The following is a 25,113-nucleotide window of genomic DNA, read 5'->3' as shown; positions in this document are numbered from 1 at the left end:
CAAATGTGTTTTATATTTCAATCCAAAGAAGACTTCTGAGTATCTACCATGTACCAGGTATTTTATTAGATGCTGGGTAGTTTGGGGTTTTAAAAGGCATTGTTTCTTCTATTGAGGGTCTTATAGACAATGAAAGAACCTTTAATATTGTACTGACCATGGCATTTTTCTTCAATTTCTCTCTACCCTACTGTTCTGTGTTACCATTTTTCCCCTGGTTCCTCCAACCTCTCTGATCAATCCTCTTCTGTTCCTACTGCAGATTCCTCTTTTTCTGTCAACTCTTCAAATGTTGATGTGGTATGGCTTCTCTGTTCTTTATTTCGTCTTCTTCTGTCTTTAATGTACATATTCTCCCAGAGTGATCTCATATACTCTATCCTGGTGATTAACAGGGATCCTTCTAACTAAAATATCTCTCTTATACTACAAATCTGTACACATACAATTTATTGGATGCCCATTCTTTCTCCACCAAATCTTCTACTCTTTTTCCACTGGCACCCTGCACCTGTTGTCAAAGCCTGGCTGTTAGCCCAGCATCCTCCTCCTCCCTACCCCTCACTCCCTACATGCAGTTAGTGGTAAAGCCCTGCCAATTCTTTATTCTTTTTCATTTCTCAAATCCTCCCATTTTCCATTAATAATTCAATTGCACTAGCTTTGGCTCTTTTCTTCTTTTCCCTGGGATATTACCAAACTCTATCAGATCTTCTTGTCTCACTATGCATTCTCCAATGCATTGTTCACAGCAGAACAACCTTTATAAAATATTCCATAAAACATAAAGCACAAAAGCAAAATAATACATTCTTCTGATTAAAACCCCTTAATGGTTCTTTATTACACACATGATAAATTCAAATTCCCTATTTGGGAAGGCTCTGTATTCTGACTCTACTTCTCAGTCTTATTTCATGATTCCATTGCTCCCTGCTCTCACCTCCCATAGCCACCCACATACACAACTTTCACCCATTTCCAAATAACACGCAACTACTTCCACTTTTCTTTTCCTTGGGCATCCGTTCTACTTTCCCAGGAGAACACATATTCATTTTCTTAGACTTGTTTCATTTATTTTTTATTTTTTGTTTTTTACCTGAAGTCTACCTTTATGCTTGGGTAGATTTCAACCCTCGCTTATTTGTACCTTCACTGTGCTGTGTACATGAATTCACGAAGCATCCAATCTACACTATTGCATTGTCTGTTTACACATACATCTACTTCTATTATAAGTTCACTGAGGACAAGAACAGAGTTATATTGACTTCTGAGTTCCCAGGACCTATCAAAGTGCCTGGTCTAGATAAAACATTAAAAAAATGCTTATTGACAGTTTGGATGGAAGAATGATGGCAATATTCATTTTTATTTAATGTTATTCAATTACATATTTATATATTTATAAACTGTCTTTCTGGGCATGAACATCCGATCTTCTGAAGAATCTCTACCAGTTAACCTTCCTCAAAATATGGACTCGGTATTAATTAATTTTACTTTTTCAGATGTGGGATAGCCCATGTTAAACATTAGCCATTTTGAGCCAAAAGCCTCTGAATGAAACACAACTCAAGCTCCATGTTGGGTCTTACCACTAAATGTAGAGGACACAAGAGTTTTTTTGACTACCCGCCATCTGAATCCCCTCCTATGTTTCTAATATATATCTTGGTGGAAGGCAGGCCCTGAATCCTACTAAAGCTCCAGGAAGCCCAACTAATTCAGATTCAGGCTTCTCTCATGAATGACATCCAGACTTGGCCAACAAGATACAAGTCCTCCTGGTGCTTCAAATTTAGAGTGACACAAAAATCAGAGACAGTGGGATGCATCCACTTGTCCCACGGCTGCGCCCATTTCCCAGTTTGGTAGTAGTAGCCATGTCTGTTTCCTCTCCCGGGCAGAGAAGCAATATCTTCACATAACAGTTCCTGGGACCTACCCGATATTTCCTTGTTCCTGCTCATTTTCCAAGCCTCATGCTCTAGCCTCCTGAGGAGTTTCCTGAGTTACTTCAATCTTTTTTTGTAAAAATCCTTTAGCTTCAGAATTCTTTAGCAGTTCCTGCTTATTTCTACTAACAAAACTGACTAATAACTATGGATGAATTTTACTTATGCAGAATTGTTTAAGTGGAAAACTATATGCTAGTATGCCTCTAATTTAAAAATGGTTGTATTTAAATCACTAAATACATTGGGCACAGCTATCCTAAGTAATGAATACAGAAGCAAAATGTTCTTCTAACACAACACCAGGGAGCAGACTCTGTGGGCAAATGACATAAGTAATTTATGGACAATAACTATTGCTTTGCCTTCAGATATTTCTTTATCTCTTTTGCATGCCTTTCCCCAGGTGCCATCTGAAAGGGGAATAGAAGGCGGCTAATGAAGGTGTACTCAGTGGTATTTTACGCAGCCTCAAGAATAAGGAATGGAGCAATTGTCTGCAATCATAACCAGATGTTGCAAAGCTTTATAAGCCTTAATGGCTGTTGTTTCAATGCAGCTTTTTAGGAGGAAAAAAAAAAATCAATATACTAAAATAAATGATCTATGGGAAGCATTTACTGGCCATTTTTCATGAGAAAATTACTATACAGAGACTTAATTGTGCTCTTTGGATATAGTTTGAAAGTTGAAAAGCTAAAGAATTGTGTTTGTATTTGCATGTTTGGCTTTTGTAAGAAGTTTTATGAATTATCATTGGGACATCTATAGAGGCTTTGCTACTTACTGACAACTATGCATGATGTTGGACTTTAAGCAACTTAAAATACTTGAAAGAAAAACTGCATCTTGTTCAGCTGAAAACATGTAGTACTAAATGGAACAGATGTGGGGCCTTGCGACTTCAGTATGTCAAAATAATACTTCTTTCCTCTCTCTTAAATTGGACCTCTGGTAGCTACAAGAATGGTGAGCAATCTGTGCAGGTAGCTAGCCAGATATTCTCCTCCTACTCAAACACCAGATTCATGGACAGGCCAATCTGCAAATTAACTAGGTGATGTTGGCATCTTCGCCATATTTGGACAGTGAACCTTATGGTTTCTCCCAGTGTCTCCCAAAGGATGGCGCTTAGACCACATGTATGAGTCGGTTGGGACACTTATTAAAAGCACAGACTCCTTGGCCCCACCCTTCACACTTGAATTAGAACCTCTGTGGATATAGTCTGTACATCTGTCCATGATGTGTCCTAGGTGATCGATGAAAACTCTCTGAGTATCGATCATTCATGATGTCTCTGTCCTCTTAAACCTCCTCATTAGGACCAGAGTTAATTCTAGTCAAATGTGAAGAAATACAGAATTATATTATATGCAGAGACTTCTCTATTCTTCCCCAACTCCCCTCCCTTCCCAATTCATTTGACAGCATCTCACTCCCTTACCCTTTCCTATACAATCCATCATCTGGGGACCTTGTTCTCTCACTGCTTTCTCCTAACACCTTCCGCTTCCTGTGATCCAACTCAGAATTTGGCCATCCCATTCCTCAAACTCTACTCTTCCCTTAAAACACCTCTCCTGGATTTTATCCCCATAGCCAAATCAGCTACGAAATAAGAGCCGCGGACAAGCTATTCTGTAATTATTATGGGAGGGCTGGAGAAAATTCCCCAAATAATCCTTCATTATTGAATGACACTAAAGCATTTAACAGAACCCCCTCTGTGCAAAACACTTGGTTGACTGTCTCTTCCAAGAGAGTTAACCAAATTAGATTTTGCAGCTAATACACTCTAATACATATTTGCTAAAATAATGGTGGGAATCTCAATTCAGGTTTCAGGTAATGGTAACATGATGGTGGTGGTGGTGAGAAATCTATGAAAGAAATAGTCTCTAGTTCAGGAATAGAGAGTGGAAAAGGCTGACTAGTGGGAGGTACATGATTTCATACCAGTGAAGTCAGTACCAGTGCGCTGTACTGAATGCTCCAAAAAAGTCATTAGCCCGGAAAAACAGAGAGATATTTACTGTCTGAGTGAGGGGGTGCATGGTGTGCATATGTGAATGATACAGCAGGCCAGCATGCTTTTTAAGCATATCTTAAAGGAAATTAGGTAGGATCTGACCAGACATGGCAGGAGGAGTTCTGTATGGAGGAAACAGCATGAATAAAGACAGAAGCAGGAAAGGTCTGACCTTGGATATCTAGAGATGTAAACTGGAGATGGCAGCAGGGGATCCCGGGGAGAGAAAGTTTCCACTGGAAACACTGAGGAAGAAGAATGTGGAGGAAATTGACTACAGCTGTCCCTGAGTATGTAGGAGGGGAGGCTGACTCTGCTTTTAAGCCTGCTTGATACTAAATATATTCATAGTTTCAGTGTGAGAATAAGCCTCATCTTTCTACAAGTCTTAAAACTGTTTTCTCTGAAAGTCCTGTCCATGAAGTTTTGTTCTTTTATAGTCCCCATCCCATGCATTAGTGAAAACACAGCTTCTATTTTCCATCTTTTAGTTATTTGCTATAAGTACCCATGTGGTGACTGCCTTATTATTGGAATGTCCAAGTAAGATTTTCAGGAAATGCAGAAAGGGTGTTTGTAAATTGTAGCCTGTTTTTCCTTCGAAATGTGAACCATAACACTCTTGGTGATACTAGAAACCAAAGGCCCTTAATTTGATTTCATTGCACCACAGATAAAGAACATCAGGATTGTTTTGTTGTTTTAGTGAAGTAGAAAACATCGCCCACAGGCAAGAAACTATAGGAGAAAAAGGCAAGAGAAACTTTAGTTATTTTATAGAAAAAGAAAGAAAGAAGGAGCCCACATTTGGTAGGACCCTGTCCTTATCCAGGGGACATTTCGTGTTAAGTGGCAGAGTCTATTAATCCAATAACAAGATTTATGAATAAAGTCTACTATCTTTTGAATTTAAATAGATCTCCCTATCATTCATTTAGCACTTTATATATTGTTGAGATTTGGATTTTTAAAAATCTATCTTCAAACAAATTCTTTGTTTATATTAAACTTACTGTTTTGATCTCTAAGAAAAATTTTCATATCTATGTATCTATTTGGATTCAGTGACATTTCCTTCCAGAATTAGATTTTTTTTTTTTTCTGAAGAGTCTGGGAAGAACTCAACCACACGTGGATATCCTGGTCAAAAGTGAAGTGAATCCACCCTACCAGTCACTTGTCTGTCCTCATTTTAATTTAAATACACCTTCCATATCCTCTGCCAGCTTGTCTCACTATTTCTCCAGGTCCATATAAAGAAACAAATTTTAACATTGCTTATAAAATTCAAAAAAAAAAAAAAGAAAGAAATTTTATTCTCAAATAGAGGAGAGATTAAGTACTAAATTGCCTATGAAATAAGAAATTAGATATTGTTTTCCTGTAACACAGGAAACTATTCTTTTTTTTCTTTTAGAGACCCAACTCTAGTTTTATTTATTATTAATTAATTAATTTTTAAATAGAAATTATTATCAAGTTGGATAACATACAGTGTATACAGTGTGCTCTTGGTTTTGGGGGTAGATTCCTGTGATACATCACTTACATACAACACCCAGTGCTCATCCCAACAAGTGCCCTCCTCACTGTCCATCACCCATTTTCCCCTCTCCCCCGCTCCCCCCCATTAACCCTAGGTTTATTCTCTGTATTTCTAAACTATGTGTTTACAAACTGGGTCTTATAAGCTTAGTGAGAACTCATAGTAGAAATGAGATAGCAAATAATCTCCATAGAATGTAAGACACTTGTAACCTGCAAGGCTTTCAGCTGCCACAAAAGTAAATATTTTAGTAATATTTATAATTCTTATTATATTTAAAGTGAATAAAAGGAGAAGGAAACATATCTAATAATTAAATAGTGATATTAATAGGTTAAGCTTCCATAACACTTCGGAATTGTCAGGTTTTTTTATGATTTTCACCTTGTTTAATCTTCATGACACAAAATCTAGATAAGGCAGGGAAGATGGTATTATTATTATTATTATTATTATTATTATTATTATGCATGTTAAAGTTGAGCTGGCAAATGGCTAGGCTTAGTTCTAATGGCTAGTAAGTAGCAAAGCCAGGACTTAAATCCTGGTGCACTTTTTTTTTCATATATTTATTTGAGAGAGAGACAGAGAGAGACAGAGAGACAGAGCATGCAAGCCAGGGAGGGGCAGAGAGACAGGGAGAGAGAGAGAATCCCAAGCAGGCTCTGCACTGGCAGTGGGGGCTCAAATAGACATGGGGCTCAAATCCACGAACCGTGAGATCATGACCTGAGCTGTAGTCAAGAGGCAGACACTTAACCAACTGAGCCACCCAGGTACCCCCAATCCTGGTGGACTTTGACTTCAATGCAGTGTGTCAAAAGGGTAAACGAAGTAAAGTGTCTTTGATTTTTATCCAGAAATTTGGAATAAAGCTATCACTTTTGTAAAAAGGGACAAGCATATTTCAGCAGTGGATCTTTTTAATATATTCTTTTATGAAATACTTTACAAGATAGTAAATAGGTTTTTTTTTATAATAAAAATACAGCTTAAATAGCAAAGCAATAATGTTAGGCAATTTCTTTTCAAACTTTATCATGAAAGGCTTTGCAAATTTAGAAACTAGAAATCACGATAAAAGCTTAATGACTAAGACACTCATTTTGTTATCATATCTTTTAGAAGCAAATACTGCCATTAGTATAAAACTTCATTATAACTTTTTAAAGTTTCTAGCAATTTAAAATTTCAATCATTTGAAATATCCTAAATTTAAAAATCAGCCCAAAGCCAGCTATTCATGAAAAGCTTGAACAAAGTTTTCAATTATAAAAATTATGATATATTTTAGCACTTCTTAGTATAGGCAAAGAAAATTACCACCATAACAGATAACTTTCTTAAAGCCACTTGTATCTTGCCATTGGAGCTTTTGAGCCTTGTATTTATTTATTTATTGTTTATTCATTTTTGAGAGAGAGAGAGAGAAAGAGAACGCAAGCAGGGAAGGGGCAGAGAGAGAAACACACACACACAGAATCCGAAGCAGTCTCCAGGCTCTGAGCTGTCAACACAGAGCCAGATGTGGGATTTGAACCCATGAACTGTGAGATCATGACCTGAACCAAAGTTGGAAGTCGGACACTTAATCCACTGAGCCACCCAGGAGTCCTGGAACTTTTGAGTTTTTAACCGAATGAATATAAACTATGGATTGAGGGGTGCCTGGGTGGCTCAGTCCATTAAGCGTCCAACTTTGGCTCAGGTCATGATCTTGCAGTTGGTGAGTTCAAGCCCCACATTAGGCTCTCTGCTGTCAACCCAGAGCCTCCTTTAGATCCTCTGTGCCCCTCTCTCTCTGCCTCTCCCCTGCTCGTTCCTCTTTCTCTCTCTAAATAAATAAATTAACTTAAAAATAAAAGAAACTATGGATTGATAATATGCTAGTATTTTATTAGAACACTGGCAGAAAAAGATCAGATATGAGACTTCTTGAAGTCTATTAAAAAATGTTTCACGATTGGGTGCTTGGGTGGCTCAGTCAGTGAAGCATCAGACTTCAGCTCAGATCATGATCTCACAGTTCCTGAGTTTGAGCCTCGCATCCGGTTCTGTGGAGCCTGGAGCCTGCTTCAGATTCTGTGTCCCTCCCTTTCTCCCCCTCCCCAGCTTGCACTCTGTCTTTATTTCTCTCAAATATAAATAAACTTTTAAAAAATTAAAAAAAAATAAAAAACATAAAAGTTTCAAGATCAAAGACACAAAAGCACCTTGTTAATATAAGAAAGCACATTCATGTATAAAGCAAATACTATACAGCATGATTTTGGTATCAATCTCCACTTCTCTCTAAGTGTGCTTAGGAGACGTGTGTCTTCAAATCTCATCACTCAGTTCTTCTTTATTGGTTATAGTTCTGAATTTCAGTACTCCAAATTGACCTTCACTAGAATGGTCAATTGCTTGGCTGGGCTTAGCTTAGCAATTTCAAGGAAATTCTCAGTTTCTCATTGTATTTTCGTAAAATTCACAGTTTAAATGCATCATCTAATTCTTACTTTGCTTTTTAAATTAAACAATTCTAAGAAATATTATAACTTAAGGGATGGATGTGTAACTTAGCTCCCTCACAGTGTATTATTTGTAAAAATGTCTCCAGAGGTTCTATGCCAGGAAATATATGCAGATTGTCCTGCCTTTCAGTAAAAAGAGCCTCTGAATCCCTATCCCCCCGATGTGACCACATCCCACCCTGCAATCCAGAAACCTCTGCTAGCACAGTCAGCCTGGAGGTACACTACTGAATTGTTTGATCCTCACGTCATGAATGTTTTTCATGTCCATCTTGAAGAGCGCCCTCCCATCATCTCTTGATGGTAGAAAGTTAGTGTCCCTTTAGGCAAGGCATTGATTAGTCTAAAGAAGGGAAGAATGAAAATTACAGGCATTGTGCTATGATGAGGGTAAGACAGTTATGAACAAAAATAAAGAGAGTTGCCACATGTAGGTAACTACCCATTCTTTCTTTAAATTTCATCTTTAGAAAATGGGCCTGGCCTCCATGTCTTGCCTTACTGGGTATATTTTCCCATAAGGCTGTGAAGAGGGGTAGGGTAGCCATTGGTTTCTTCCAAGCATTCAAGTTGTTCTTTCTAGACACAGAGCCAGATTCAACTTCCTACCTTGTCTTGAAGTTAGGAGGGATCACATGACTTGCTTTGGTCCATATCTTCTGACCAGAAGTATCACAAGTCACTTTCTAGCAGATACTTTAAGAGTCAATACATCATTCACCATGACCCCTTTTCTCCATTTTTGCAGTCAGGAAGGCACAGAGATAGAGCTCCCTTAGCCTAGGATCCTGAGTGTGAATGATATAGAGCAAGACTCCCCCTCCAGATGACCCATGATAAACAAATAGCATGAGCAACAAATATGCCTTTGTTGTTTTCAGTCAATGATATTCTAGAGTGGTCTGTCATTACAACAAAAGCTATCCTGTCTTGACTGATGTAAGAATCAAGTTGAATAAAATGTAAATTGCTTCAAAGAGTTTAAGGCCCACTTAAATAGAAGCTCTCATTTCCATGTGAGATGCTTCATATTCATAAGAAAGTCTCTAAGTTTATTGATTCATTGAAAGAAATTTGAATTGTTCAGTCTTAATATTTGCACTTTCTCAACCAACAAGAGTTTTGCTAGCAAATATATTGACGAACAGAAGATTTTGGAAGCTGCATAGGTAGCTTCCTTTCAAAGTGAGACATTTATCATAGAGAAACAGAACAAGTTACTAGTGGACAATAAATACTTCTAGAATAGGAATCCTTATTTTCCATGCCAGAAATCCATCAAGATTCATTAATGGAGCAACAAATTGTGCAAAGCTTTGCCGGCCATTCCCAAAGCGGAGCCCAAGGCAATTTGGTACTCATGGGTCTTTGTGTCCCTTCTCATTGCCTTCAGGATTTTTGCTTGGTCATCCAATGTGGGTCTTGATTAGATTGCAACATGAATAGCAGGACTACAGTTCTAAGTTATATTTGAATTCACAAGTAAAAGATTTTGGGGGGCCAAGAATAGGTAAAGATTGTGTAACTTAATACAATGACTGAGAATCTAACAATTAGAAAACCCCTAAAATACATGTCAAAATGATAAGACCATCAGATGTTATTCCAATAAATACATTTTTTCCTTTCTTCTCTCTTCATTATATTTCTATGTAATTGAATTCCATCTTTTTGCTCCATTAGCCTTCAAAGAAACTATTACCAGGTGCTAGGCACAGGTAATATCAAGGCCCTGCAACAATGCATTAAGTAATCTGCAAACATACAAAATATGTTAACAATCTATCAATGCATTAAATGGTTTTAAAAAGGGCTGTTAGTAATCAGTGGTGGCAAATGTCCAGTGTGTAAGGAAAATAGGGAAATGATGGTTGTAACTCTTAATACTACCTTGAAAATAAGCAATATATTTATTGATCTGATCTTTCAAAGTAAACTTCTCTGATCTAGTTAGAGCAACTGTTTTGACTCAGTTTATAATGTTTTTGTACCATTATTTGATACTTTAAGCTATGGGACTTCTTATATCTTAATGTTTAGTGGCAAAGAAACTGTAAGTAGACACTTCTTTCCTCTAAAACTGATCCCAAATATATAGATGTTTTAATTTCTACAGTAGCTACAATATGGGCAGAATAAGGTAGTCAAAGAAAGTCTCCAAGTTCTGGTCAGAATAGCAGTCACTATTTTTTCCTTAACCCTACTCTGCTTGATTTGGGGGAAAAAAAAGCATTTGATGTGTTCTTTTTTTTTTCTCCAAGGGAGATCAGGAGAGCAAATGTGATGTAGGGTGTCCTATTTCAGGGCTTTTTAAGGACAATATTCTGATCTCTTAGGCTTAATAAGCAGGTTTTTTTAAAGCTTGTGCAAGAAATAAAAGCATTCCTTCACTGGGGTGACCTGGGAGTCTGAGGAGTTCAGCTGTCTTCACCTCAGAGGCATTCTGCCCCACTTGAGGTAGAGGTAAAATGCAGGCTTGAAAAAAGAAATCTATTGAGCTGAATGAGGAGCAAACATACACATGAGATGCTCAGCTAATAAAATCAGTAGGAGTAAATCGTTATACATTTTAATATGCTTAGTGGTTTTTTTCTTTTTCTCACTGAGCCACTGTGGGTGTGGAAGGTATCTGATCAAACATGAACATCTTGAAAAATTTCTTTAAAATAAGGGTAAAAGGCACGAGTGTGTATACACACACACACACACACACACACACACACACTCACACGCACACGCACATGCAGAGGAAGACTGCTTTAATTTTATTTTATCTTGTGAAGTTTAAATTGCTACAGCTTTCTGATCCAACAAGCTGATAGTTTAGGACTCCACACTTCCAGTTGACTGCCCTTCCTGAAATATCCTTTGTGCTTCTTTAATCTTTAAACAGCCCATGTTTTGCTTAGCTAGTCATCCCAAGTTTTTCCTTTCTTCCTTTTTTTTTTTTTTCTGAAAGAAAAAATTGGGATGTGGCCAAGCTCAATGATTCAGGGGACTCAGAGAGAAATGTTGTCCACACAAATAGTCATTCTACTTCTGAGAAATCACTGGTGGATTATTTCATTATATTTCAAGTTTCCGTTGTCTTGCTTGTCAAATTTCAAAATTGGTTTTATTTTGAGATGGAAAAGTGTCTAAGTTGAGCCCACAGAAAACTAGTTTAGTTAAGAAATGAAAGTGAAGCAGATCACAACAGCAAAAGTGTAAGAATATCATGAGAAAGGAATTATAATTATCAACTGAATAGTTAAAATATCTGAGCTAAAGAGGTTGCAGGTAGTAAGTCTTATAACTTAATCCCACTGGTGAGATTTTACTTGCCAATTTGCTGATTTTCCCCCCAAATGCTTTTTACCACTCCAATAGTGAGAATACTATAAGCTTTGAACAGTAAAGTATCAACATGAATAAGATCTGTAACAGATTCACTACACTGGAACAAAAAAGACCAAATCATTATTAAAGTCATCAAATTGTAAATGCTATCACAAACATTACTTGTATTGTAACTGTAATTGTAGGGGATATTGTATTTTTATTGCCTACTGTCATAGTAGGTATGAAAAACACGTCAGATTAAGGGCATTGTTTGACGGCAGTAATTAAGTATCTGCTGTAACCTAAGATAATATGTAAGCTGTTGTATGCTCCATTATATACACACACAAAAAGCCTTACAGAAACAATATAGAAGTTGGATATGTTTACCATGACCTTCACAGCCAGCATTGATTCAGTAATAGTATTAACTCAAATTCTTAGTCAAAATTCACTTTTCAAATAATTCTTGAAAGGAGAACCAGAAAATAATCTTAAATGAGAGTATAAGAAACTCTGTAAAGCAAATCTATAAAACTTCATTCAATGTAATGGTTCAGAAAAGTACTTTGATCATGTTTGGACTTGACTTAATCACAATCATTGCACCAACAGTAGACCATAGAAACACCCACTGTTTACACTGATGTATAACAATTGTTACTTTGTAGATAGTAGTTGTGCATTCACTTTCTGAGTTTCATTTTCCTCATCTGTGAAGTGGGGAAAGTATTAATCACTGCTCCATAGGATGAACATGAAGACTGATTGAAATAATGCATGTCAAGCAGCAATTCAAGTGTCACGGCCATAGAAAGTTCTTTCAAAAACAGTCCAGATAATTCCTCTCCTGTGTCCTCCTAATTATGCTGAGAATAAAACCCACTGTATCATGGCCTTTCATGGCCCTGAACGTCTGGCACTTGCCTACATCTCTTTCCTTACTTTATTTTATTTTATTTTATTTTTTTTTAATTTTTTAAACGTTTATTTATTTTTGAGACAGAAAGAGACAGAGCATGAATGGGGGAGGGTCAGAGAGAGAAGGAGACACAGAATCTGAAACAGGCTCCAGGCTCTGAGCTGTCAGCACAGAGCCCGACACGGGGCTCGAACTCACGGACCGCGAGATCATGACCTGAGCCGAAGTCAGATGCTTAACCAACTGAGCCACCCAGGCACCCCTCTTTCCTTACTTTATACCATGCTTCCTTTGCCCAATTGGTCAGGCAGGAGGAGTTAGTTCCTTTTTGCTCACAGGAGGGTCAGCCTGTTTGTTCTATTCAGGCCTTCAATTGAGTAGAAGAGGGTCACTCGCATTAATGAGGGCAATCCAGTTCACTCAGTCTACCAATTCAAGTGCTAATCTCATCCAAAAACATCCTCGAAGACACCTAGAATAATTTTTGGCCAAATACCTGCACAGTTGAATTGATATATAAAATTGACCAACACAATTTGTAAATGGCCATAAAAAGTAAAATTTAATTGCTATACAGATTTAAAAGGTTTGAAAGAAGACTTCACATCAAAAAAAAGGCTACGAGCTCCCTCATTTATTCTTCAATTCTTCTGTTTACTCAATGGATATTTATTGGGCATTTACATGGGAAAGATGCTATTTTAAAGGTTGGGATTATAGCACAAAGCCCCACCCCCAAGGAGAACAAATGTGTTGGCCATCTGGACATCACCTAGACCACAGATTCATGCAACATTACTCCTTGCTCTCCTGCTAAGATGATGGCCATGGTGACCCAATTCCCACACTTTCTATGGCTCCCTACCTGTCATCTCTCTTGCTTGCCAAGGCTTCAGGCAAATTGGCCACTACATTTCTCTTCTGTATTCACCCAGATCCACATTACTCATTAAGAGAGCTGCTGATTAGGGGTTCAGTCTGAGTCTGTGGTTTGATTAAGCCTTTTGATCTTCTCCTCTCCTCTCCTTTCAATTGTGTCTGCTGGGCCAGGCCCACATCTTCTGTCAACCACTGCACCTGGACTGCAAAAGACTCTCCCAGCCACTGCAGAAGCCATCTCACATAAGGAATGTATGCCTTCAGTGTCCTACTGTACCCTCCGTACTGTTCTATAGCTACATCTAGTTAGCACAGGTCCTGTGCTTCACAGCTTGGCAACCTTCAAGGATGGAAATCATCATGATCCCCATTCTGCAGATAAAAAAACAAAGGTCAAGAGATTTAAAAAAAAATCTCCAAGGTCACACATCTCATAAACGATGGACCTGGGATTTAAAGTCACACAGCCTAGTTCTGGATACCAAATTCTCCCAGCTGTGTTATTCTGTCTTCATCGTCATTATTCTCCTCCCAGGACACCTTCTATCTCCCTGCGTTTCTGCTTCCACCTTCTGTCTCCTTTTTTCTATCTGCCTTCAGTTTGCTTTCTATTAACTCTTTTCTAATTCCAAGCCTGCTCAGCTGTCTCTATCTTGAAGGGGGAAAAAAGACCTCAGTTAAACAAACATACACACATCTATTTGTTCACTACACCTTACAGTAAGGCAACTAAACCCTGCCAAATATCAGCCTGCATGTCTCCCTTCATGCCAACTTGCAGAAAAGCAATTTCTACTTTAAAAAAATCATGTCTCTCTCTTTCTCTCAAGCCCTGTAGTCTACATTCCTCTCTCTCTGCCAGAATTATGCCTCTTCATCCCCCATCTGTCAAACAGAATGGCTTTTTCTGAGCTCTTGTTCTACATGACTCTTGTGTTCTATGTGATATTGTGGACCAACCCCTGAGTCATTTGGAATATTTCAGCATAGGTTGAATCTCTGAATAGAACGATGGTTCTCAACTGGGAAGACGTGAAGGGAGGGCAATTTTATCTCTAGGGGACATCTAGCAGTATCGGTGAACAGTTTTGATTGGCAGGACTGGGGAGTGCTACTTGCTTCAAGTGAGTAGAGGCCAGGGATGCCAGTAAACACCCTACAGTGCACACACAGTCCCCTCCACAAAGAATTGTTACCAAATGTTAACAGTGCCAAGGTTGAGAAACGTCTAGATAGAGCAAAGAGAAATGAGAATTCTTTAAATTTTCTGGAGCTTGCACTCCAAGCAGATCCACTAGTTTAAACTATCGTAATGGGATTACAGAAATGCCTGTTCCATCTCTGTTTTCCTCTTTGACATCTGGCACAGACTCCAGGGATTTGACAAAATGGAAAAGGCAGCAGAGGAGCACATCCCGACCAGGTCTGAGTGTGTGTCAGCATATAACACCAAGTGCTAATTCCCAGCTCCAAATTCCTAAGAGGTTTTCAGTTTGGATGCCTTTCAAAATCTACCTGTGTGCTGTGATATTCAGGTCAGCAATGGTGCTCCTATTAGCAGTGCTCAAGATCCAGTTTCATGAAACTAATGACAGGGAATTTTCCACAGAGAGCCTTGCTCACCCTACTTCTCATTTTGGACTTGATTTGGGAGAACAGAGCTTCAGTTTCTGGTCTTCACTGCTCACGTATAGGGGATTTTTAGGAGTTGGTTGCAGACTTACTAAAAACAAGATTTTAGTCACACTCAGTAAGGTATGGGACACTTAAGCTTAATTCCTCATATAAAAAATGTAAATGTCTGATACAGCTGTATATTTTCAACAAATATTTGTTGAATAAGCTACAAATCTTTCCATTTTTGTTCCAGAGACTGACATCACCAAATCCCCACCCTGAACTCCATGGTCCTCTTCAACTCTAGGACCTCTTCAGTTAGACCAATTAGACCACAGGCTGGTCCCAACTGACCTTCAAGTTTTATTTCTCACTAATTTTGTTTATGAACCCCTGTTCTATTCAAATCAGTATAATTAAAGTTTCAAAAACACTAAGTCTGTTCCCATGAGTATCTCTGAAGTACAAGACTTATACAATAGAAAAAAAGCCTCTTCTGAAAATGTAAATTCTAGCAATGAGGCCCAATAGTTTAATTATTTTTCAGGGGTAGTACTATAGTGTTAAATGTTTACTAATCCTGTTTATGGTAAGAAAAAACTCTTGGCACAAAATGGGAAAAAATGAAAACAAAACGATCTTTATCCAAGAAAAAAACAATGTATAAACAGGCTCCTATCCAGGGATCTAATGCTAGGACATTTGAAATTTTACTTTTCAGACAAGTAGAAGAAGCTTGCCAAAATGTCAAAATATGTTAACAATCCATTTCTTTACCTACCTCACTGCCTTCCAACAAATGCTGCAGTACACAGAGCATTGAACAATCTCCATTTTTATTACACCTTCACCAACAATTTGAATCAATTCTACAAAGTTGATTTATGTGTGATCATAACTAATATTAAAGATGCTGCATCAAAACACCCTACTTCCTGGGGACATCAGTTCCTTTTTCCGCTCTGTGCTGTGGAGATTCCTTATTCTCCTGAAATCTTATTGCCTTACCTAGTTTACCATTTTTAACTCTCCATTGCTATGTGGTTTGTTTGTTTTTTTCCCTTTCATCTAAAATCCTCTCCCTCCCACGAATTTCATTTCATCCCAGCTATGGTGAGTGGCATACCACAGGGGTTGGAGCATTTTGGTTTGAGAATCAGACATTTCTGGACCTTGGTCCCCATTTTCTCACTTACTAGTTGGTACTTGAAGACTCTCAGCCTCAGGCAAGATGGCTACTGCTCCTTCAAGCATTGCTTTCGTGTTCCAAGCTGAAATAAAAGGAAAGACCAAAAGTGAAAGTCCTTCCAGCAAGGCGTTACCTTGGAATGAATACTTTCTGCAGGGACACTGGGATATATCTCACTGGTTAGAACAGTGTCACATGGCCACCCTAGAAAAAGAAGGATATTAGGATTGATTTATCTTGCTCCCCCTATCTATATTAGAGGAAATTGAAGGGTTGAGGGAAAAGGGAGGTTGTAATAATGCCTGTTGAATCACCTTTCATTCTTTGCCATGGAGGTACCTCTCAGAAGGTATGGGAGTCCCACCAATGCAGAAGGCTTTTATGGCACTTCTGTTCATTTGTTCAATTTCAGTGTATTGCTTGCATTTAAACTTACATGTTCTTGGTCATGTAGATTTATGGGTTATATTATCTAATTATAACTTAATGAAACCTCACATAAAACACAAGTGCTTTAAAAACAATTCTTGTGAAATGGAAACAAACCACAAGAGACTCTTAATGACAGAAAACAAACTATGGGTTGACAGAGGGCGGTGGGTGGGTGATGAGTTTGATAGGTGATGAGTACAAAGGAGGGCATTTGGTCTGATGAGCACTCAGTGTTGTATGTACATGATGAATCACTGAATTCCACTCTTGAAACCAGTATTACACTGTATGTTAACTAACTAAAATTGAAATAAAAAAAGAAAAAAAATGATTCTTGCAAGGAAACCATGATATGAAAATATTAGTAATAATTAAACACAAACTACACAAATTCATTATCACATACATTCTGTGATTGAAATGATCACAATCCAAGAAGATTAAAGTTCAGGCAAAACATCTTGAAATTATCTAAAAGACTCAAGGATGACCTCATCTGAAGTATATATGGGATCTTGAGATGCTAACATGAAACCATCATGGTTTGCCTGAAAACACCCAGAATTTAAAATATATAAGTGCCAAGGATCCAGAATGTGAAAACACACCTCTATAACTTTTTCTTTATTACCATTTAAGTTCATGAGATTCTCAGTCCATGACTTTAAATTTTTCAGTAAATCTGATAAATATTCAGAACTTTATTTTGAAGTTTTCTCATCCAGACAAAGAGATCTCAAAAGGAAAATGTGTTTCGTTGCCATAGTAATGTTGGCTGAAATGACGTGAAAGATAATACAGTGATAAACCAAAATGCATGCCTCTGTCATCAAGTACTATTGGAAGATTCATGGAGGGATACATTGCTGATATAGATTTGGAGGAGATATTATTTGAATAAATTATTCAGTGTGGGAGAATGGCTATAGCGTTGGATAAAAGTAAAAGTATTTTTTTAAACATCTCTCAGCTTAAGGCATTTTTTAAAGATTCTTTTTCACTAATGACTATACAAATAAATGTATGCTCATGAACTACTGAAGGGAAAAAGGTACAGGAGATTATACAGTCTTGCCATAAAATGGATTATTTAATGTGCTTATGAGGAGAAGTTGTGCTATAATTTGGTAACAGATTAATTCAAAATTACAATGTCCTAATATATCAACAGTCTTGGTCACACTAGGTCTTTTATGGATCTATTGGCCTTTTCCCCAGGGAGCTATCTCCTAAGCAATGGCCTAGAGATCCAAGGTGCTTCCATTTTTATGCCCCATCACAAGACAAGGCTGCCAGGTCACTGTTGCAGGTAAAGAATGGGCTGGATCTTCATGCATGGACTTTTTACTGCCTTGGGCAGGAAATTACTCTGGTCACTTCCACTTGCAATCCATTGGCCAGAATTAGTTGATGGCTTCACTAATTGCAAGATGGTAAGAAGTATAGTTTCCTGTGTGCCCAAGAAACAGGGAAGAAATGAATGCTGACAACCACTACTACTGTTTTCTACATCTAATAAACACATTTTTTTTGAATGGAGGAGTGTGTAAAAGTAAACATTATGGAGCACTTTCTTTGATGGAGTAAGAAAAGGATTCCAGGGCAAGCACTATGGAGATAGAACTATATGTAAAATTCATTTGTTGCATGTTTTACAAATAATGTATGTTAGCAGTGAGGTTGAGGCCAGGATGTCACAGATGAGGTTAATTTTAAAATTCAAAGATTTCTCAACTCATCAGAATCTTTAAAATATTTATATGAGTTGGAGAATAACCAGGAGAATCATTTGTATTTCACAGAAATTTTCTAGCAATCTAATGGCAATGTATGATACAGTTATGGAACTCAAAGATGAATTATGTGTTTCAAAAAGTAAAACAGCAAGGGTTCTAAATTTTTTTTATTATTTCTGTGAGGACAAATGGCTGTTAGTTTTAGGTTGCCTGACATATATTTTTGGGAAAAAAGTATTCAAAACTTCAAGATAAATCACCAATTTGATGTTTAAGCAATAAATGGAAAAATAATTACCTTTCAAAAAATCATACTATCAAGAGAGTATTTTGAAAACAAGTATATAGAATGTAGAGATACTTCACTCATTATTATTATTTTTATAAATTTTTCTTGTATTTACTTTTGGGAGAGTGCAAGCAGGAGAGGGGCAGAAAGGGGGACAGAGGATCCAATGTGGGCTCTGTACTCACAGGCTGACAACAGTGAGCCCACTGTGCAGCTCGGACTCATGAGCCGTGAGATCATGACCTGAGCCGAAGAGGGACGCTCAGCTGACTAATCCACCCAGGTTCCTCGATACTTCACTCATTATTAAAAGCATCATAGGAGTTGTGTGTACGTAATCACTATTATCTATATACTAAAAACAGGATTTTGAAAGTGCTCAAGAATTAAAACAATCATTGAATAATTAATGGATAGGATTTACAATAAATAAATTATACACACATATAATTTGGTAACCACTAAAATCCAAATCTAAATAAGTTGAATCTAGAACAGCTTAGTGCCTATGTAAAAAGCCCTCAGTAAAGGTGAGTGGTGAGGGTAGTGATATACAATAGAACCACCTATTTATGTGTTAGGGGCCCATCTGAGCAAGTTGGGTTGCAAGATCAGAACCAGAAGACTAGTTCCTAGAAAAATCAGTCTAGTAAACTGTAAAGTCACAATCATGACAAAAAAAATTTCATTGAAACACTCAACAAGAATTGAATACTAAACTTTATTTTAGGAATTTCTTTAGGAACTGGGAATACAAAAATAAATAACCATAGTAACAGTAATAATACCACCAGCATTCTTGAACACTTACGTGGTTAGCAACTTCCATGTGTATGAACTTATTTATGACTCACAATCCAATGACTTAACATGTGGCGTTTGCTACATGTTCTTGTATCAAGTTTGCAAAATAGCTTCTTCAGTTCCAACATAATTTTTCTAATTAAATGTATATAAAGGGTCAATGGCACTCCTATTATATACGAACACAACACTAGTTTTATGCAGCAGAGAAACACTGGTTCTATGCAGCTTCATGGTGGTAAGATGATTAAGTAAAATATTCCCCTCTCCCCAGGGAGAGTTATGGGGACATGATATCCAGTTTCAGCCAAAGAGATCGAAGTCAAAAATTTAGAGTTAAGCTTTTGGGAAAGCCCATTAAAGGGCATCTCTATTTGCCTGTTTTTTTTAAATTAGGTTGGGTGTCTTTTTTTTTTTTTTTTTTTTTTGTCCTTATTCTTAAGCTTTGAGAGTGCTTTATGTATTCTAGATACAAATCCTTTGTCAAAATATGTGATTTGTAAGTATTTTCTCTCTGTGATAGCTTAATTTTTTCATTCTCTTCCAGTGTCATTCTCTCTGTGGTAGCTTTTTTTTTTCATTCTCTTCCAGTGTCCACGGAGCAACATTTTGAAATTTGATAAAGTCTAATATATCACTGTTTCCTTTTATGGATCATACTTTTGTTGTCATGTCCAAGACCTAGTTGTCTAATCCAAGGTTATAAAAGTTTTATTCTAAAGGTTTTATAGAGTTATATTTACATTTGGATCTGTGATTCATTTTAAGTTAATTTTTATATCAGTTGGAGGTTTGTTTGAAGTTTTTTTGGTTTTATTACTGCTGTTTATGGATTTACAGTTATTTCAGCACCATTTGTTGAAATGATTCTCTGTTTTCCATTGACCTGCCTTAGCACCTTTATAGAAAATCAGTTGGCCATACTTGTGTGGGTCCATTTCTTGAATCTGTATGCTATCCCATTGGTTTGTGTGTCTATTCTTTCACCAGTATCTAATAATTTCAACAAAGGAATAAAGAAAACAAGCCATGGAAACAGGGATACACACACATACACACACATATGTGTTTATATATGTATGTATTAATATAAACATTATATATGTATATATATATATATATATATATGTGTGTGTGTGTGTGTGTGTGTGTATTTTAGTAGTCCAGGCAAGAAATGGTGTCTTGAAACAGGTGGCAGCAGCAGAATTAAAAATAACTGATCAGGGGCGTCTGGGTGGTTCAGTTGGTTAAGTGTCCGACTATGGCTCAGGTCACGATCTCACAGCTCATGGGTTCAAGCCTCTCATTGGGCTCTGTGCTGACAGCTCAGAGGCTGGAGCTTGCTTCAGATTCTGGGTCTTTGTCTCTCTCTGTCCCTTCCTCACTCATGCTCTGTCTGTCTCTCTCAAAAATAAATAAACAATAAAAAAATAATAACTGATAAGATTCTGGAAATATTTAGAAAGAAGAGCACATGTGATTTGCTTAAAGGTGCAATATAGAGTGTGAATCAATGTGACAATAGTAGAGTAAAGTCAAGGATGTGGGCCTGAATGACTAGAAGAAAGTGATTTCCATTTTCTGAGACTGGAAATTCTGGGGGAGAGGCGGGTTTGAGATGAATAAAGAGTTCAGTTGAAGGCATATCAAGTTTGAGAGCAGAGTGGAGTGAAGATGTCAACTAGCCATCAAATATATAAAACTCAAGTTTTATATATTTGAGACTAAAGTTTAGGATAGAAATTGGTGCTCAAGATACATATTCAGTATCATCAAGATGATACTGTTAAAATCCATGGTGCTAAATGATGGGGCCCCTGGGTGGCTCAGTCCGTTGAGCATCCAAATCTTGGTTTAGTCTCAGGTCATGATCTCACAGTTTGGTGAGTTTGAGCCTGATGTCTGGCTCTGCTCTGGCAGCAAGGATCTGCTCTAGATCTCTCTCTCTCCCTGGATCTCTCTCTCTCTCCCTCTCTCTGTGTCTCTCATGCTGTCTCTATCTCTCTCAAAATAAATAAATACACTTAAAAATAAAATAAAATAAAATTCACGGGACTAAATGAAACAATCTAAAATACTTACACAGAAGAGGTATGTGAGACCAAGACCTAAGTCACACAAATGTTTAGAAGTCTAGGAGATGGGTTAGTATTAGGAAAGGTGACTAACAAAAAACAGGAAATGATATCAAAAGGTAAAGAAAATGGTATTCTGGAGGCCAAATATTGAGTCAGTCATTATATATATGAATGGTTGCTCATAGACTGAAGAAAATGAGGCATAAGAAGCCATAGTGAAATTGATATAACATCTTTTCGGTGTGCTGGTGGTGATGAAAGCCTTCTTGTGGTTGCTTCAAAAAATAATGGGAGGGGAAGAAGTTGAGATAGTAACTCTAGAGTTTTGCTGTAATAGGAATCAGGGAAATGTGTAGTAGCTGGGGTAGAATGTGGGGTCAAGACAATTTTCTATTAGGATGGGACAGATAACAGAGCATTATATAACTTTGGGAATGATTCAGCAGAGAGGTAAAAATTGGTGGTGCAGGTGAAAAGTGACAATTGCAAGAGGAGATGAGGCTGAGTGCTGGAATGGAGGTGTTGACATTATGCCTTATAAAAGAAGGAAAGGCATGGTGCATGCAGGTGGGTTGGTAGGTCTGGCAGTGCAAGCATGTTCACATTCTCTTCTGGTTGCTTTCATTTTCTCAGTGAAATAACAAGGAATTTATACCAACGGAGCTTGAAATAGGGAGCAAAGGTGTTGAAAGTCAGGGAAAGAGGAGAAAATATGAAACCATCTATTGGGAGTGGTGGAGTGGATTGATGGAGAAATGCAGGAAGGTTTCTGGGCTTGATAGATCATTTGGCATGGTTGTGGGATTTCTCCTGTCATATTCATCTACTAAAGTGTGGGTGTGGAGTAAGTGAAGAGTTGGATTTAACCACCTGTGACAACTTTGATGACAAGAAAGAAGTACTAATAGAAGGGGATGCCAGGAGGTGGTTAGAAAGATACATGCCATAATCAAAGAGAAAAGTGAAGACTTGGGGTTCATGAATGAAAAGGTAATAGGATTTGTGAAGATGCAGACCAGTAGTTTGAAAAATGTTTCATTACTGGATTATGAAGGCATTTGAAAAGGTCATGGTCAGCATTATTGAGAATAAACAGAATGGATGGGATGGATTAGAATACAAAATACCAGATAGCATCACAGGTAATAAGTGTATATATGGTTTCACTAAACATTTGTTTTAGTTATGTACATGAATATGTGTGCTGGGTTGCAATATAAAATGTATTTTTTTAATGCAGGTCCTGGTCAAAACTCTGCCCTCTAAGTTATTTAAAGGAGGTACATGGGAAAGGCCTGGGGCATCAAGCCTCATCTATTACTACACATGCAGCTTTGCTGCTATAGTTTAGAACTCTTCTGTTTGCAAGAAAACAAAACAAAACAAAACAAAACCCTACAATTGACTTTTTCAAATCTATTACATTCCAAATTATGACACTCTCATTTAATCTAGCTTGTGGGCAGGGTCAGAAAACATCTCTCTTAGCAGTGCCATATGTCTTTCCATCTTAACTTTCTGACTAGTGAGGTCCAGTTTGAGTTCATAGGTCTTTATCAAAGCATTCTTGCAGAAACCGACAAGAAATAATCAGCATACACCAAAAAATATAGAATTCCTGCCATGTCCCCTAACACTGCAGCCTTAATAGGAACACGACTTGTGTTTCAAGGTACAACAGGCAAAAAATTGGCCAAATGTTTTACCACCACATAGCAAAGGTCATCAGTTTTTTAGTCTACAATAGTTATGTCCTCCATCACAAGGTCCTGCTAAGTTAATTCCATGTGATGGCATCCTACTTCCTCCTACCAAATTCTGTGTTAGGGAGGGGTAGTAATCAGCTGAATGCAGCAGAGAATACAAATAGTTGTTTAAACAAATCAGAATTTTATTTCATTTTTCATGAAATAGAATAGCTAAGAGTTGTTAAAGCAACTCCTCAATGCCACCAACATCCCAGGATCTATCTTTCTACCTAGTTATCTTTGGTTATTTATCTATTATCTACCAGTTTTATGCCTGTTTTTCTCTCCTCTGCTTCAAACTCCTGGCCCTGGGTCTCTGCAACCTATGTTTTCTGACTCTTTGGCAGCTGGATTCTTATTAAATTCTGCCAAGAAGGAGTCACTGATAGAAGATTTTAAAGTGTGAGAAAGAAAGAATAATTCTGACTCTGCCTCTGAAAGCATTGGCAGTTGCCCTAGTAGCTGTTGATTTTAAGAATAGTGTAGACCAGAAGGCTGTGCACTTATTCCAGCAGGCCAGTTCTCCCTGGATGCTAGCTCTGGCAGGAGTAGCACTCTTTAGAAATGCTAGGAAGCACATGAAAATGGGTTCCATTACAGAAGTGGCAGCAGTTTACTGATTTCAGGGTGATATCTTTTCTTCCTTCTGCTCCTCCAGTCCTTTTCACACATTTTAATAGTTTCCCTCTATTCAATTCTCTCTGCTTTAAATACCTAATACAAATGTTTTTGCTACCTGAGTAGATACTGTTATTTTGCTCTTGGGGAAAAATTTTTTTTAATGTTTATTTACTCTCAAAGGAGAGAGAGAATGTGAGCGGGGAGGGGCAGAGAGAGAGGGAGACACAGAATCTGAGGCAGGCTCCAGGCTCTGAGCTATCAGCACAGAGCCTGATGCGGGGCTTGAACTCACGATCTGTGAGATCATGACCTGAGTGAAGTTGGTTGCCCAACCGACTGAGCCACCCAGGCACCCCTCTTGGGGAAAAAATATCAAAAATAAGAATCTGAATGAACTTGAGCAAATCACCACTCATTACCAGTGGAAAATAAAATACTGATAGCCCATGACATGGTTAATTTTCACAATATTTTATTTTATTATTTTACTTTATTTTAATTTTTTAAACGTTTATTTATTCAGGAGCACCTGGGTGACTCAGTCTGTTAAGTATCCAACTGTTGATCTCAGCTCTGGTCATGATGATGATTTGGTTAGTTTTGATTGTATCAGAGAGCTTAAATAATAAGGCTTAAAATTAAAACTCAAGCTCAAGGCTTAAAATTTTCACCATCGGCAGGACTGAGAGCTGAAATTCTGAAAAACTTAGAATTTGCTTCTAGTTTGCAAATTACAATATAAGTAGCATTCATACACGTTCTAAGTCTCTTATGTGAAAGTTAGGGCCTTAACTGGAATGAAGGGAGATCCTTTGAATTGGAATGGTGCACTTGGGTACAGTCTGAGAACCACACCCCCCTCCCCCCCAATTTCCTGAGCATCCTGTGCCAATAGAAGAAACTCTCCTGTCCCTATTAAGGATATTAAGTTGCTCGAAGCAGGTGCCTTATAAGAAGATTCTCATTCTCCTCTAGACTCGCTTCATTACCCCTAATCATCCATAACTAGACAAATAACTAGAGACATAGTACAGAAAGCTCTAGAAGGAAAATTAAAAACTCTAACTGGGATAGAGCTGAGTTTGAACTAAATAGTAGAAAAATGTTAATTTATAATAGTAGAGATTTGGAAAATATGTGTCGAGATGAATTCAATGGGTCTTAGTGAGAGTTTATGGAGATCAGCTGTTGAATGGGGTTGGAGTCTTTCTCACAGTGGGCCCAATGGATTTAACCATCCTGTGGTTACTTCTTCAGTTCCTAAATACAGAATTGGGACACACTCAACAATGCAAAACCATCACATTGTTTCTGGAACTTCCCCTTCCTATAAGCATGTAAACAGAGCCAACACTTTCTGTATGGAAGTACTACAGAAATTAGTGCCCTCATCAAAAAACTTCAGAGTGGCAGGGATGATGC

The 25,113-nt window shown here is 37.6% G+C and overlaps 1 long non-coding RNA gene across 1 annotated transcript in view; it reads right to left on the bottom strand.

The window, feature by feature from the left end:
* Positions 1–25,113, bottom strand: part of LOC122222802 — a 112,467-nt gene that overhangs the window by 40,152 nt on the left and 47,202 nt on the right. Inside the window, exon 2 of the long non-coding RNA XR_006203874.1 lies at positions 15,991–16,065. This is a non-coding gene — a long non-coding RNA (uncharacterized LOC122222802). The remainder of the gene's footprint in view (positions 1–15,990; positions 16,066–25,113) is intronic.

The sequence above is a fragment of the Panthera leo genome, chromosome B3 (genome assembly GCF_018350215.1).
Source record: "Panthera leo isolate Ple1 chromosome B3, P.leo_Ple1_pat1.1, whole genome shotgun sequence".
In the NCBI taxonomy this organism is placed as follows: Eukaryota; Metazoa; Chordata; class Mammalia; order Carnivora; family Felidae; genus Panthera; species Panthera leo.
This window is presented reverse-complemented; position numbering and strand designations above follow the sequence as displayed.